The sequence below is a fragment of the Lepisma saccharinum genome, chromosome 24 (assembly GCF_977018435.1).
Source record: "Lepisma saccharinum chromosome 24, izLepSacc3.1, whole genome shotgun sequence".
NCBI classification, from domain to species: Eukaryota; Metazoa; Arthropoda; class Insecta; order Zygentoma; family Lepismatidae; genus Lepisma; species Lepisma saccharinum.
Genome location: NC_139252.1, coordinates 54,364,462 through 54,381,066, shown reverse-complemented (window position 1 = coordinate 54,381,066; position 16,605 = coordinate 54,364,462). Strand labels below are relative to the sequence as shown.

The following is a 16,605-nucleotide window of genomic DNA, read 5'->3' as shown; positions in this document are numbered from 1 at the left end:
GGGGGGTGGGTTGATGGGAGTCGTAATCCCCTTTGTCACAGTATTTCTAAAGAAGAAAGTAAGCTCCCTTTCGAAAATGCTGGGCAGGCCATTGTATAGTGTCTGAATGTGTTGGGTGTACGAGATTAGAACTAACGTCGTTGGCACACTTTTGACGTTCATTTTTTGATAAATTAAGGAGCACTGAAGGACAAAGAAACATATTTGTTAAAGGCCCACAAAGTCTCTCTTCTATTTTGCGGAGGGCATCTCCTATGGCGCAATTGTAGCGTCGTCGCCTTTGTACTCAAGGGGACCCGGGGTCGATACCCGGTGGAGGCACATAGTGTTCGGATCCCACTATAAACTGTTGGTACATTCTCGATTAGCCATCCTGTGCATAAAGTGGACTTAAAACACCAACTCAATCAATCAATCTATATTGCGGCGTCTTGCTGCACGTAGGTTTAGTACAGTGGGATGCATAAGTATTACTAAGCAAATTGTTCATCAGAATGTTCATGCACTTTATTTTAACCAATGAGAGTGACAAGAATTGAAACGAAACATCAAACAAGCTGCAGACAACCTATGCATCAGCATATGTAAAAATATATTCCTTAGAAACACATAGGGTGTAAGAGAAAAAGTGATGAAAAATGCCATGGACAATTTGCCGAGGAATACTTATGCATCCCACTGTACAAGTCTGTGTTACTTATTAGATGATAAGAGATATATTATTGTTTTCTCCAATTTCATCTTTATTTCACTGTAGGACATAAAGGACATTCTATTTTCTTAATAAGCTCAATGGAGGTCTACGTCCCCAAAGCTTGAAGCACCGCTTGGCTCCAGTTTTTATAACAATATACAAAATACTACATTTGCTGATCACACCAATGATTATTCTAAGTTGTTCAACTTCAATAAAATGAAGACTAATAAATTTCTCGAAATCACAATAAATTGATTTTTCATTACAATAGATGTAATTGTCGGGAACAGTGGAGCAGCTCAACCTATGTCTTGTCACAATAAACAAGAAAAGCGCTGTGTGACCTCCCATGGTTGCTAACTTGTACAGGGTGGCGACAGACCTGGAAAACCGGGAAAAGTCAGGGAATTTGAGCTGTCAAAAAAAGTCAGGGAAATGTCAGGGAATTTCGTCTTCATTGATTTTTTTATTGATTTTTTTATTTAAAGATATCGTTATGGAACTCTGCACGGGAACAGGAAATCTCGTTCGCAAGTTTCGGCCTAAACTTTTAGGCCCCTTTTATGCGTAACACAACCACGGCGCCAGAAACAAGTGATGGCAGGAGGAGAGAGAGAGAGAGAGAGAGAGAGAGAGAGAGAGAGAGAGAGAGAGAGAGAGAGAGAGAGAGAGAAATTTCTATCTCCCGGGCTTCTCGGCGGGAATTTTAAATTCGAACACTCTTTGGAGGAAAATTGTTATAACTCGGGCACTATGGGAGTAATCTACTTCGGATAACTTTTGTTTTGCAGCTAAAACATCAGAGCATGCAACCGTGTACAATTCAGAACACCGGACCGAGGAAGGGAGACTTGGGGGGGGGCACGTCCCCCGAATCTCAATGGAAAAACATAAAAATCTGGTGTTTGCCCCCTCTTCTCCCGCTATTGTGGAGAGAAGGCGAGAACTTTAGTATTCTTTTTAAAGAATGGACATTTCTCAAGAGAATGTAACATATTTCATATTCTTGGGTGCCATACAAGTTAAATACGAATTTCAATGAGTAGTATGTTTTATGCTATAATGAGCACCACTTATAGGTGTAGAAAAGAAGAGGTTATTTGATTAAACAGCCCGATTTGCCTACACTTAAAATTATGCCAAGATCCTCTTATTCCCCAATTCTTCAAGTGTGACATGCTCTTAATCCTCAAGAATTTTGAATCCTAGTGTAGAAAAGAAGAGTTCATATGCCCCGATTTGCCCACACTTAAAATTATGACAAGAGGGGGCATATAGCCCAATCGGCCATGTGTGTACATATTTAAATCTAAAGAATTTTGAATTCTAGTGTAGAAAAGAAGAACTCCCCTCAGACAGATTTGCCCATTTGTGTAAAAGCTACATCTCTCAGTTTGTTGTCCATAAACTTGTCAAAAATATGCCCCTCCCCCCCTTGATATTGTTTTGGCTACACTTAAAAACTAAGGCAAAAATGCTTATATTTTTATACTCTTCAACTTACAGATCAATACAATAGGACAAGGTCAGGCTGCAAATTGCTTGCATGTTTTTTCTAATCTTTGATCAGTCATGTGCCGGCCAGCAATAAATTATGCACACCTAGGAGATTTAATATGCTTGCATGCATGAGATAAAATCTACACTGTGCTTTTTCAGAGAAAATTCCCCATACATTCCATCATGTTATTGACTCCAAGGGAAATTCTTAGTAAAAAGAACATTGGCCTCTTGCATGTTGTCATATAAGCCTGAATTGGATTCAGGTTTTGTCTCGTTCTGTTAATCTATACACGAGTGGGACTTACAGATTATTCATTGCACAGTTTCAAAGACCAACTTTGAATTGTATTTAGCTGATATACAGCTCATAACTTCTGGGTTCTGATATTCAATGTGTATTGCATGTGGACATAGTCCCATGGCTTATATGCTTTATAATCAAAGGCTTCTGGGTTTAAGACCTCTCTATGGAGAAGTGCTAGTCTTGTTGCCTTGTAATCAAGAGGCCCCCAGGTCTGAAACCTGGTAGAGTGTGTGGACCTCCCCTGATGGCAAAGTGTTGGTATTATTGCCTTGTAATCAAGAGGCTCTGGGTTTGAACCCTGGTAAAATGTGTAAGATTGAAATACATGTGGCAGAATAATATCCCCACATGTGATATTTTGAGAATATTTACTGCTAGCTGATATACAGCTGAGGTTTGAAACCTGGTAAAGTGTGTTGTACAACAGCATAAAAGAGCAAAACTATTTTATATTGGGGATCACCAGAGCCTAGTTATTGCTGTTGTTTGGGTATAAAAGCACCAGCTCAGCCACTAGCTGCTGTTATAATTGTTTTGGCATATTGTCCATATATAAACAAACAACAAAAATGCCAAATCAAAAATATTGCAATCAGTGTAATAAAAATATATCTAGTTCTAATTGGTCTAGACACCGGCATATTTGTGACCCTAAGAAATGCAGAAAGGCCACAAAAATGTGTCCAAGATGTCATAAAATATTAAGCAAGGCTTATTACAAATGGCATAAGTGTATTTGTTATGAACAGTCATCAACATTGCCCCCACAACCATCTACATCTGGTCTGAAAAGGAAGCATGAAACACCTGTTAATGCTGGACCAGCAAAGCAGCCACGCTATGAACCCATCCATAGCAGTTTTAATGGCCAATTAAGGGATCACCGTTTTGTATCAGAGCCAAGATGTGACATTAAGAATTTTTTGAACAGTATAAATCCTGATGTGCAGGCAATTCTAAATGCACAAAATGGCTCTTATAAGCTGTCCCTCAAATTGTTTACACAATATAAGAAGCCAAATGGCACAAAATTTACACAGCCCCACATAACAGAAACTGTACCGGTATATTCAAATGCAAATTCAGACAAAATAATAAGCAGTTTGATAGATCAATTGAATATTAAACACACTGAATTTGCTGGAAAAGAGTCTGGATGGAGCCTATGCGGATCTCCACACAAGCTCTACGTTAATATTTCTGAATTCAGCCCATTACAAGGATCTACATATTTGCCATTACCTGCCAATATTAAAAACAAACAAGCCGTGGTTAATATAAAAAATACTGATGAGAAATGCTTTTTGTGGTGTATTTTAGCTGCTTTGTATCCAGTTTCAAGGAATCCTGATAGAATAACTTATTATAAACAACATGAAAATGATTTTGATGAGGCAATGGAGGGTTTAGAATATCCAATGTCTGTTCAGAATATTGATAAATTTGAAAAAAAAAAGCCAGGGATATTAATGGTAAAGAATTATCTATTAATGTATTTATTTGTTCTACTGGCCGTGGCAATTGCTTGATAGATCCTCTCAGAATCAGTACACTTGATGATGATTCTGCTGTTGCGATTGATCTGCTCTTAATTGAAAAGGATGGCACATATCATTATACTTTGATAAAAAATCTTGAAGCTTTAGTCAGAACACAACTAGACAAATCTAATAGAATATTCAAGTTGTGCAGAAGATGTTTGACTGTATTTGATGGTCAAAAAATGGTGAATGGTGTTTGTGAAAAGAATGCAGAAATTGCTAAAAACAAGTTAATTGAGCATCTGAAATACTGTGGCAACCATAAACCTGTTCATATGCTTATGCCTAACCCAAATGAAAATTCCAAATTCAAAAAATTTGAAGCCTTGTTGGAACACCCAGCATATATAGTGTGTGATTTTGAATCAAACCTCAAACCCCTTGCATTCTGTAGCCCAGATCCTGAGGAATCTTCAATTACACCATACCAGTTACATGAACCTTCTAGTTTTTATTATGTGATTGTACAGGATGGTGTTGTTAGTAAAGAATATTTATACATGGGACCAGATGCCATCAAAGAATTTGCACATAGAATAGAAAATGAGTGCCATGACATAGCATCTAATGTCTTATTAAAATCAAAACCTATGTTGCCTTTAACAGAGGATCAGATTGAAGATTTCAACAATGCAGAAAAATGCCCGGTATGTGATTCTGAATTTTCAGATACAAATATCAAGGTTCATCACCATTCTCATACAGATGGAAAATTCTTAATGGCCCTGTGTAATAGCTGTAATATTAAGATCCACAGACCAAAATTTGTCCCTATATTTTGCCATGGTGCATCCAATTATGATTTCCATCATTTGATCAGGTACGAGGGGTTTGACAAGCAGAATTTAAATATTTTAGCTGAAAATAATGGAAAATATATTGCCATTAGCAAAATAATTAAAGTTAATGGTGTTCCTATTCACTTAAGATTTCTTGATTCCTACAGAATTTTATCGGCTAGCCTGGCTACACTGGCCACTCAATTATCTGATGATCAATTCAAAATCACATGTGCTTTGTTTCCAAATCAAGACCTGAAATTAATTAATTAGGCGGAAGGGTGTATATCCATATGATTATGTTACAGATTTTTCTAAATTTGATGAGTGTTCTTTGCCACCACAACAAGAGTTTTACAGCAAAATCAGAGGATCTGGAATCACTGATGAAGATTATCACCATGCCCAATTGATGTGGAACAATTTAAAATGCCAGACATTTGGTGATTATCACAAGGCATATTTAAAACTTGATGTGACCCTCTTAGCTGATATACTGCAGGCATTCAGAAAATCTTCCATGCAAAATTATAAGCTGGATCCAATGTATTTTTACAGTGCTCCGGGCCTAGCATGGTCTGCAATGTTTTTAAACACTAAAATGCAATTGGATCTGATCCAGGATCAAGATATGTATCTGTTTATGGAACAATGTATAAGAGGAGGCATGGTGCAATGTTCTCAGAGATATGCCAGAGCAAATAACAAGTATATTCCTGATTATGATCCAGCACTGCCATCAAATTATATACTGTATGTAGATGCAAACAGCCTCTATGGTTATGCCATGATGAAAAAAACTGCCATATGCAGGGCTTGAGTGGGTCGAAGATTTCAATATTGAAGATCTTAAGGATTATGATGACAGTAACTATGGCCTGTTCTTAGAGGTTGATCTGACAATTCCTGATGATTTACACAACACATTTTCTGATCTGCCCCCAATTCTCGAGGTTAAGTGTTCACCTGGCTCTAAACAGAAGAAATTGATGATGACTCTAGAGCCGAAACAGGATTATGTCATATATTACAAAAACCTCCAGTTCCTGATGAATCATGGTGTTCAAGTGACCAAAGTTGGAAAAGTTTTGAGGTTCAGGCACTCAAGATGGTTGAAACCATATATTGATACAAACACAGAGCTTCGAACATCTGCATTGAGCCAATTTGATAAAACTTTGTTTAAATTGATGGTCAATTCAGTGTATGGCAAAACAATTGAAAATGTCAGAAAACATATTGATGTTAAAATAATTACTGACCCCAGCCGGAGCAAAAAATTGATTGCAAAGCCTAATTTCAATTATAGAAGAATTTATGATGAGAATATGGCACTTTTCAACATGAAAAAAACAAAGATTAAGTTTGATAAGCCTATTTGGGCTGTGATATTGGAATTGGCCAAATTACACATGTTAAAATTGTATTATGATGTGTTGAAGCCTTTTTATAAGGATCGTGTAAAACTGATGTACATGGACACAGATAGTTTTGTTCTTGATATTCAATCAGAAGATGTTTATCAAGATATAACACAGCCTGAATTGTTTAAATATTTTGATACCAGTGAACATACAGAGATTCAACACCACAACAAAAAGGTGCCTGGCAAGTTAAAAGATGAGACACTTGGTGATGTTATTGTGGCATTTGCTGGGTTAAGAGCCAAGATGTACAGCTTTGAAACATGTAGTGGTGTTGTTGCAAAAAAGGCCAAGGGCATTGCCAGAGTAACTGTTGACAAAGAGCTTGAATTTGAAGATTACAAAAATTGCCTCAAATCATGTAGCACAATCAGAACATCAGAATCCAGAATTCAGAGTGTGGATCACTTGTTGACTAGCAATATTGTAAGAAAAGTGGCTCTGGACCCACATGATGATAAGAGATGCATTTTGTCATGTGGCATACATACTCTACCATGGGGTCATTGTGATTTGAAAAGTGGCAAACAATGCCCAATTACAGGGCATGATTTGAAATAAATAAACATGCCTATGAACTTATTTGGGTTAAAAAAACAGGCTATTATGGACCTGCCAACACCACAACCCTCTTCTGATATGATATCTAAACTAAGTGCTTTGTTAATTATTCATCTGAACAGCATACTTACAGATGTTGATGATGAAACAGGTAAAATATTGTACATATTTAACAATAATTTAAATCATTACCAATTACCTGTAGGTGGTCTATTGCAATTTATTACAACCCCTGAGGGTAATGTCAAGATTTCAGTAGGGAGAAATATTTATAGAATTAAGCACTCAAACATGATTTCTGGCACTGTATATACTGTTTCTGCTGGTGACTGCTTACATATTGAGGTCCCTGGATCATATGACAAGCTTATACCTTTTTTTATAGAATTAAGAATCAGATATTCAATAATAAATAACCACTAAAACAAAATGCCTAATGATATATTTGGCCATACAAGGCATGAAGATCACAGTGATGAGATTCTGATGCTTGATGTCAGAGTCAAGAAATTAAGAAGTGATTTACAAGCTTTACAAACCACACTGAATGCCAGTCTTCAACTAGAAATTACAAATTTGCAATCACAATGCATGGACCCTCTTCTTAAAATTGATTCTGAACTCAAATTGCTGCTTGAAAAATATACTGACTTGGCCACATTGGATAATTTTCAAAGTTTAGAAGAAGCTGTAGCAGCTCTTCAAGCCAAATTTAAGACCCAGGCCACCAACTCTGAGCAATTGAAACAGCAATTGGAAGAGCAGATAAATAATGTCCAGGCACAGCTCCAAACAATTGTCAAAAGCATAAAATCACAAGAAGATTTTGATCTAGTGATTTCCACTCTAAAAGAACAGATTCAATCACTCCAAATACCTAATCTGGACCCCTTGAACAATGCCATAGCCGAGGTTAAAGAAAAAATTGAGACACTTGAAAATTTTATGAACAACTTGCCATCTTCGGATGCTTTGAGTGCAATAACTCGGAGTGTTGCCAACATTAAGCTGCAACTTGAAACATATGAAGATTTTGGAAAAATTCAAAGTACCATAACCCATCTTGAGGGTACAATAGCAGCAGTGCAAAGTGATTTGACAAATGTACAAGAATCTCTAGAATCCCGCCTGCCTGGTATTGTAGACACACTTGTTAGTGTCCAGCAACATATCACAAAGCTTGAAAACCTCAACACTGAATCTGAGCTATCTCATTTTCATCACTTGATCGATGATATCCAAACAAAACTTGAAATTTTACAACAATCAACACCCACTCAGGCAGATATAGCCCTGCTCCAAAATGCTATGCAAAATGTGGCTGATGCATCTGAATTAAATAATGTGAAATTGGCACTTGAATCTTTGCAAAATACTGTATCAAATCTGCCAACATCACAGGAACTTAAAAATATTAAGAGAGCTGTGAATCCCATATTGAAATCAGAAGATATCAAGAATATCCAGACAGAGATCAAACAACTCACTCAAACAGTGGCCACTCTACCAACTAATCAACATATTAATGAACTGCATGCCCTGTTTGAGGATATCAGAAGACAGGTACATGATCTTACTGCTCAAAATTCAAAATTGGCAGTTCTTGAAAATTTGCAACAAATTGTAGCTAATATCAAGCAACAGCTAGGGACCATGGAATCCAATCAAGCAAATGCCCTGTCTGTTTTTGCCACCCAGCTACAAGAAATTGTGCAACAATACAAAAAACTTGTTGTGGACATAAAAATCAAGCCAGGCCATGATGATGTTGTTAGGACCATCAATGAGCACCTTGAATCTGTAACAAGTAGATTGCTTACAGCAGAAAAAGAAATAACCGGCATAATCGAGAATCCAAAACATACAGTAATTCTTGAATTGTACAGCATTCCCAACAAAGAATATGATTCACCATTTACACCAGGTGGCAAAATATATATGCTGTCCCCTGCACAATTTTATTACCAGTTTTTTGTTGGGGGCACACTGAGACCAATCAAGATCAAATATTGTCTTCAACCACAGGCACACCACTACCCTACCTTATCAATAACAAATGCTGATAACAAAGCAAAAATCACCAGTGTAGAGTTAGAGGATTTTACAGATCCCAATACATTAGAAACATCTTATGCTGAAGATGATGGCTCTCTGGAATTTAAAATACAAATAGGGGACAAATTATATTTAGAAAATCCTGTAGTATCAGCTGCTGAACACCCTATAGTTGCAATATTCTTGTTTTCATATTATGTCTAGACAAATTATTGTAGATGAATTACACAGACAAGCCAGACATAATTATAAGAGACTGCCAGTAGTCACAAAAGGCATGGATGATTTATGGCAGAGCGACTTGATTGAGATGGCAAGTGGACAGCTGAAAAACTTAGACAAAATCAACAAGGGCTACAAGTATCTACTCACTGTAATAGACACATTTTCAAAATTTGCCTGGGCTGTGCCACTCAAATCCAAGACTGGAAAATGTGTTACAGAAGCCTTCAGGACAATCATCAATCAGAGTGGAAGATCACCGCGGTATTTGCAAACAGATAATGGCAAAGAATTTTATAATTCTGTGTTCCAACAATTTATTAAAAGCCAGTCAATACAACATTATTCCAGTTACAGTGATCTCAAAGCCTCAATTGTAGAGAGATTCAACAAAACTCTAAAAAATCTTATGTATAAACAATTCACTCTGCAAGGTAATTATAAATGGCTTAATATTCTTCCAGAACTTCTACATAAATATAACAACTCGGTCCATTCCACAATCAACACGAAACCCTCTGAAGTAACTTCATCTGATGAGCAAAAATTGATCAGGACTGTTTATTATCCTAGATACCAGCCAACAACAAGAAAGGCCAAATACAAGGTGGGTGATCAAGTAAGAATCAGCAAATATAAGCACTTATTCAAAAGAGGCTTTACAAGAAACTGGAGCACTGAATTATTTACAGTGGTTCAAATTAAACCTGGGACCCTTAACACATATATAATAAAAGACCACCGAGGAGAAATTCTCAAAGGCCGGTTCTATGAAGAAGAACTCAACAAAACTAAACAGCCTGACACATATCTCATAGAAAAAATCATCCGCAGAAAAGGCAACAAATTACTTGTCAAATGGCTAGGACTTCCAGAACACAGCTGGATCGATGCAGACAAAGTGATAATATGAGCACCTGGGATGTTATAAAGAGGCTGCCAGAACCTGAACAGCAGATTAAGAGAAATGGCAAGTTGCTGCCTGAAAATATTAGATGTCTTATTGTTGGGCCATCGGCTTGTGGTAAAACTACACTAATGATTGATAATTTTTTATTGGCACCCAACTGGTTAGACTGGAAAAACAGGCACTTGTATGTCTTCTCTAAGAGCTTGGAACAATTAAAATATCAGCAGCTGATGAAGCTATATGATGGATTGGATATAGCCACTTTTGAACCAGATGTTAAGCCACTCCATGAATGTTTCGATAATTCTGTTGTTGTGTTTGATGACATTATACTGGATAATCAAAACAAGGTTAGAAATTTCTTTACACAGGGCCGACACAAAAACATTGATTGTTTCTACCTGGCACAGACTTTTTCAAAAATACCCAAGCAGCTGATCCGAGACAACAGCAATTTTATATGTGTGTTTCATCAAGATCATACCAACCTCAAACACATACATGATGAATATGTAGGTGGGGACTTGAGCTACAATGATTTTTCCAAGTTTTGCAGTAGGTGCTGGAACCAGGACAGTTATGGGTTTGTCACAATTGATATGACAAGAAAACCTAATAGTGGCAAATACAGAAATAAAATCAACAATTTTCTAGACATTGAAACATATATAAATAACCATGAAAAGGCTAATCATTAATGATCTTAAATTAAGAGATTATCTTGTAAAAAGATTTAAGGGATGGAAATCAGAGAACCGAGGAATTTATGAACAACACAAACAAACAGAACAGCCTATTATTGATGCTATTAGTGAATTAGGTAAAAATATCAAAACTGTTACAGAGCAAAATCAAAATTTGATCACAGAGCTTGTACCTGTAGCTGCAAGGAACATATTAGATTATCCAATCACCCCACTTTCCAGTATTCATACACCTAGTCCTGTTGCTCCTCGAAGAATTGAAGCTACTCTGGATCCTATTGAATTGGGTCTTCTTGCTCAAAAATATTTAAACACACCTAAAGACAACAAAGATGAGGTCTTTGGCTTATATGCCGACACAGAGCGTGATGGTAGCATCATACATAGAATTGGCAATTTCAGAGTAACATTTATGGGAGATGATCTGATTGTATATTCAGAATCTCATCTTGGAGAAAAAAGTGGTTTTGTTAAATATCCCGGCATACCTGGGTTGTGGGAACTGATGACTAGGAAAAGGCCTGGCAACTATACAGATCAAGACTATGAACACTACAAAGAAATATTAATAAAATCAGATGCTCTATACCAGAACAATGATCCCACACAAAAAAAGAGTCAAGTCTAGCAGTGTAGCAAAATATAACAACTTAATCAAGCCCATATGGTCACAGATTAAGACAGGCAGTGGAATCAAACAATACAACACCCTGCCTAAAGAATTTGTGTGGGTTGATGATGTCAGGAAACTTGTAGATAGGTTATTGGTGATAGCTGGGGAGGAAAATGCTGGCAACCACAATTTTTACAATGAAAAGGTTGGAATTATGGACATGATAAGCACCAAATTGTCTAATTTTATAGTGAATGACACTAAGGGGATTGGATATCTTATAAAAATTATTAATACTCTACCACCTAAATTTTGGAATATTTCTGAGGGCCGGGATTTGGTTAATGACATTATAAACAAGCTGCCATTTGAACTACACATTCCAGGCTATCAGTATTGTGGTCCCGGTACAAAATTGGAGCATAGATTAAACAGAGGTGATCCTGGTGTTAATCCCCTAGATGCTGCTTGTAGAGACCATGACATAGCATACAACACACATTCTGATCTTGACAAGAGACATGTTGCAGACAAGAAATTAGAAGAGGCTGCATTTGGTAGATTTGTAAGCAAAGATGCTTCTTTAAGTGAAAAAATAGCAGCATTGGGGACCACCATAGCTATGAACACCAAACAAAAACTGGGGTGGGGGCTGTGAATATATATATAATAAACCTAGAATGAAGGCCAAGGGTGTTATGTATCAAATACCTTATGCAGGTCTTAAATCTCTTAAAACTATTGATAGCCTTTTAACCAAAAAGCAGTGCAAGAAAAAAAATTCTTGTCTTGCCAAGGGCCATGGTATGAAATTGTTGCTTAGTACCCCCAATTAAAAAAATTACAACAATCTAGAAAAAAATCACATGTGGGGGGTTTCATATTTACTATCCCGGCCATCTTAGCAGCACTTGGGGCTGTTGGGAGCTTGGCTGGGGGATCAGCTGCCATAGCAAAAACAGTAATAGATGCCAAGAAGAATAGGGCAGAATTAGATGAATTGAAGCGCCATAACCTGGCCATGGAGAAACAAGGCAAAGGTGTTAAGAGAGCCATGAATAAGTTTAAAAAAAACAAGAGCCGCTTACAAACCAAGATATTGAAGCTTTAATCAAGCCACTGGGCATCAAAAATTTTAGAGGTGTGTACATGTCTGATTCTTTACCAGAACAACCACTCAACAAAGAGTGTGGCATTGTTAATTTGGATAAGTACAAAAATCAGGGCACTCACTGGATCTGTTATCTTAAATATTTAAAAAATGAGGCATTTGTGTTTGATTCATTTGGAGGTGTTCCACCTGAAAATTTAATAAAATATCTAAATTCAGCTAATCTTTATTACAATAATGCCCGTGTTCAAAATTTCAAAGATGTTAATTGTGGACATTTGTGTTTATCTGTTCTTAGATATATGTCTCAAATAAATAAACCATCAATTGAAAATTTTCAAAAGGCCCTGTGGTATTTAAAACATCATCGGGGTATTCCATCTCACCAGCCAAAATTCAATATTGAAACTCAAATTACATGATGACATAGTGTATCCCAAAACAATAGCTCTCAGAGCATTTTATGGCATGTACTTGATCCCTAATATTACACACCACAACAACAAAATTGCAGTAGGGGATCAAAAAATTGTCATCACTCCAGGGCAATATAATCTGTCCACTCTAAATGCTCAATTACCCAGAGGTATAGTTTTAACTCAAAATTCTGTCACTCACAGAGTAGAGATTGTATCTGCTAAAGAAACAGTGGATCTGGGTACTATAGGAGAGCTGTTAGGCTTTGAGAACAACACAAAACTTGAACCAGCCATCAAACACACTGCTATTAATATACCTAAATTCTTAGCCATAGAGACTGAATATTCACTGTAATGTGGCTGAGGGTATGATCACCAAATCAAATGGCATAGGCACTCACAAACAAACTGGGATCATTGCAACATTTAAACCTAATTCTGAATTTATGGAGCCCATCATCTACACTCCATCCCCAACATTATATTTTCCTGTGTGCCACAATAGAATAGATAACATTGAATTGATGGTCACTAATGAAAAAGAAGAATTAGTTGATTTTGCTGGAGCCACAACAACTGCAATCATAGAGATTAATATTTAAATAAAAATACATAGAAAAAAAATGGAAAATATTGAGAGTTATGAGCTACAATCATTCCCCCCAAACAGGAGGACATTTGCAAATTTAAATCAACCCAACACAGAGATTGAGGTTGATCTTGATGTAGGGGATGGCTTTATACACCCCTACAGAGCAGATCTATACATCAAATTTGATGTTGTAAAGCTCGATGGAACAGATTATCCGGCAAATTCAAATATAAGATTGGTAGATAATTTTGTGCCGCATCTGTTCTCTGAAATTGAGATCAGAAAGCATGGTGTTGTTATAAACAGAGTGGATTATCCCGGCATTACCTCCACAGCTTTGGCCACACTAAAATTATCCAAAACCGAGGCTTCTTACTACAAAATAGGTGGATTTGAGGCTGGTGATAAAATATTATCCAAGAGCCACACAGTGCTGTTCCCAATGCGCCTGTTGCCAGGATTCTTCTCAGATTACAAAGATATTATGTGGAAGGGTGGTTTAAGAATCACATTTAGAAGAGCTGCCAATGATAATAATGCTTTGATGAGGTACAGCACATTAAACTCTACAGGGGAAGCTTTGCCCAATACCCTACCTGATGAAGGCAAATGCATTATTCAGACTATGGAGCTAAGAATTCCAGTTGTTGAATATGAAGCCAGTTATGCTCTTAAATACAAAGCAGATATAATAAAAAATCCACAGGTTCCTTTACAATTTTATACATATCAATGTGTACAGAAGCCTGCCGCTGGTACTTATTATGAGTTTGATGCTACAAATTCATTCTCCAGTATACAATATGACATGCCTGATTTTGTGGTGGTACTGTTTCAGACTAGAAGACACAATAATCAGGAAAAAAATTCAAGTAGATTTGATAACTGCAACATCAAGAACATATATCTTAAAAATGGCAGAAATGAGGTATTTCCTAGAGAAAATTATAATTTAGACATGTCCAAGGATGATTTCCTTAAATTATATGAAGCATTTACAGCATACAAAAGGGTCACTACTGGCAATACTGACATGTATTATACACCAGATGAATTCAAAGCACAGAGACCCATGTTTGTCATCAACACTTCAAAAAGGAAACAAGTTGTGGTTAATGACAGGACAAACATTAAAATTATCTGTGAATTCCACGATACACTCCCCGATGACACCATATGTAGTGTTATTCTCATAGGTGAAAAATCATATGTTTATGATGTAAGAAATGAGAGAGTCACAGAGCAATTCTAGAAGAGCTCTGCTTATTACCGGACCGGAAGTAAATATAAATGGGTGTGGGTGGGTGAGAGTGACTTTTTGCCCTAGTTTTTAAGTGTATCCAAAACAATATCAAGGGGGGGCATATTTTTGACAAGTTTATGGACAACAAACTGAGAGATGTAGCTTTTACACACATGGGCAAATCTGTCTGAGGGGAGTTCTTCTTTTCTACACTAGAATTCAAAATTCTTTAGATTTAAATATGTACACACATGGCCGATTGGGGCATATGCCCCCCCTTGACATTGTTTTAAGTGTAGGCAAATCGGGGCATATGAACTCTTCTTTTCTACACTAGGATTCAAATTCTTGAGGATTAAGAGCATATCACACTTGAAGAATTGGGGAATAAGAGGATCTTGGCATAATTTTAAGTGTGGGCAAATCGGGCTGTTTAATCAAATAACCTCTTCTTATCTACACCTATAAGTGGTGCTCATTATAGCATAAAACATACTACTTCAATGGAAAAAAACAACATGAAAATCTGTAGTTTGCCCCTTCTTGCCTCGCTATTTTGGGAGAGGTCGCGAACTTTAGTATTCTTTTCAAAGAATGGAGATTTCTCAAGGGAATGAAACATATTTCATCTTCTTGTGTGCCATACAAGTTGAATAATAAGCCAAAATGTGATTTTTTTTATGAAAAATAGGTAATTTGCATTTTTGGAGGAAAATTGTTATAACTCGGGCACTATGTGAGCAATCTACTTCGGATAAGTTTCGTTTTTCAGCTTAAACATCAGAGCATGCAACCGTGCACAATTCAGAACGCCGGAGCGAGGAAGGCGGCTTGGGGGCACGTCCCCCGAATTTCAATGAAAAAAAATCTGGAGTTTGCCCCCTCCTCTCCCACTATTTTGGGGATTAGGCGCAAACTTTAGTGTTCTTTTCAAAGAATGGACATTTCTCAAGAGAATGAAACATATTTTATGTTCTTTGGTGCCATACAAGTTGAATAACAAGCCAAAATGTGATGATTTTTTTTATTTTTTTACGAAAAATAGGTAATTTGCATTTTTGGAGGAAAATTGTTATAACTCGGGCACTATGTGAGCAATCTACTTCGGATAAGTTTTGTTTTGCAGCTAGAACATCAGAGCATGCAACCGTGTACAATTCAGAACGCCGAACCGAGGAAGGGTTTGGGGGGTGCGACCACCGAATTTCAATGAAAGAAAAACATAAAAATCTGTAGTTTGCCCCTCTTCTCCCGCTATTTTGGGGAGAAGGCGCAAACCTTAGTATTCTCTTCAAGGAATGGACGTTTCCAAAGAGATTGATTGAAACATGTTTCATGTTCCTGGGTGCCATACAAGTTGAATAAGGAGCCAAAATGTGAAACTCTGTTCGGAAATGTGGCATTGATATGTTGCGGAGGGGGAGAGGTTGGTCATCAATATGAATTTCCCAGGTTTGCTCCAGACCTGTGTCAGAGTTTCCACCCAAACATAAGAGTACGAAGGTCCAAAAAGCACATTCATTTCGTAATCAGCACGATGATACCATATGGTATCATCGGGACAGTACGACCTTTTTTTAAAGAAATGTCCTAAAACAACGAAAAATTCCATGAAATCCAACATTTTTGTCTTTTCTAGGCCATGTTTGTGTACATAGAGCATGCAAGTTTTCCAACATTTTACTCAAGAGTAAACTATAGAGTTATACGTACGTGAAATAATTCCGACAGCCACATTAAATCATGTATTTCCCACGATTTTTTTAACTTCTATCGAAACCATTTGCATCACAGAGAGCAAAGTGGCAGGGTTCTAACAGGAGATCGAGTGCGTATCTACCGTCACACGGGAGCCACATCTTCGTATTTGTCGCACGAGATATGTTTTGAATTACCAAGCTAAGTGCGCATCATCGGAATTTGTCGA

At 37.0% G+C, this 16,605-nt stretch overlaps 1 protein-coding gene across 1 annotated transcript in view; it reads left to right on the top strand.

Moving 5' to 3' along the window:
- Adsl (adenylosuccinate lyase) overlaps positions 1–16,605 on the top strand; it is a 521,028-nt gene that overhangs the window by 402,882 nt on the left and 101,541 nt on the right. The window lies entirely within an intron of this gene.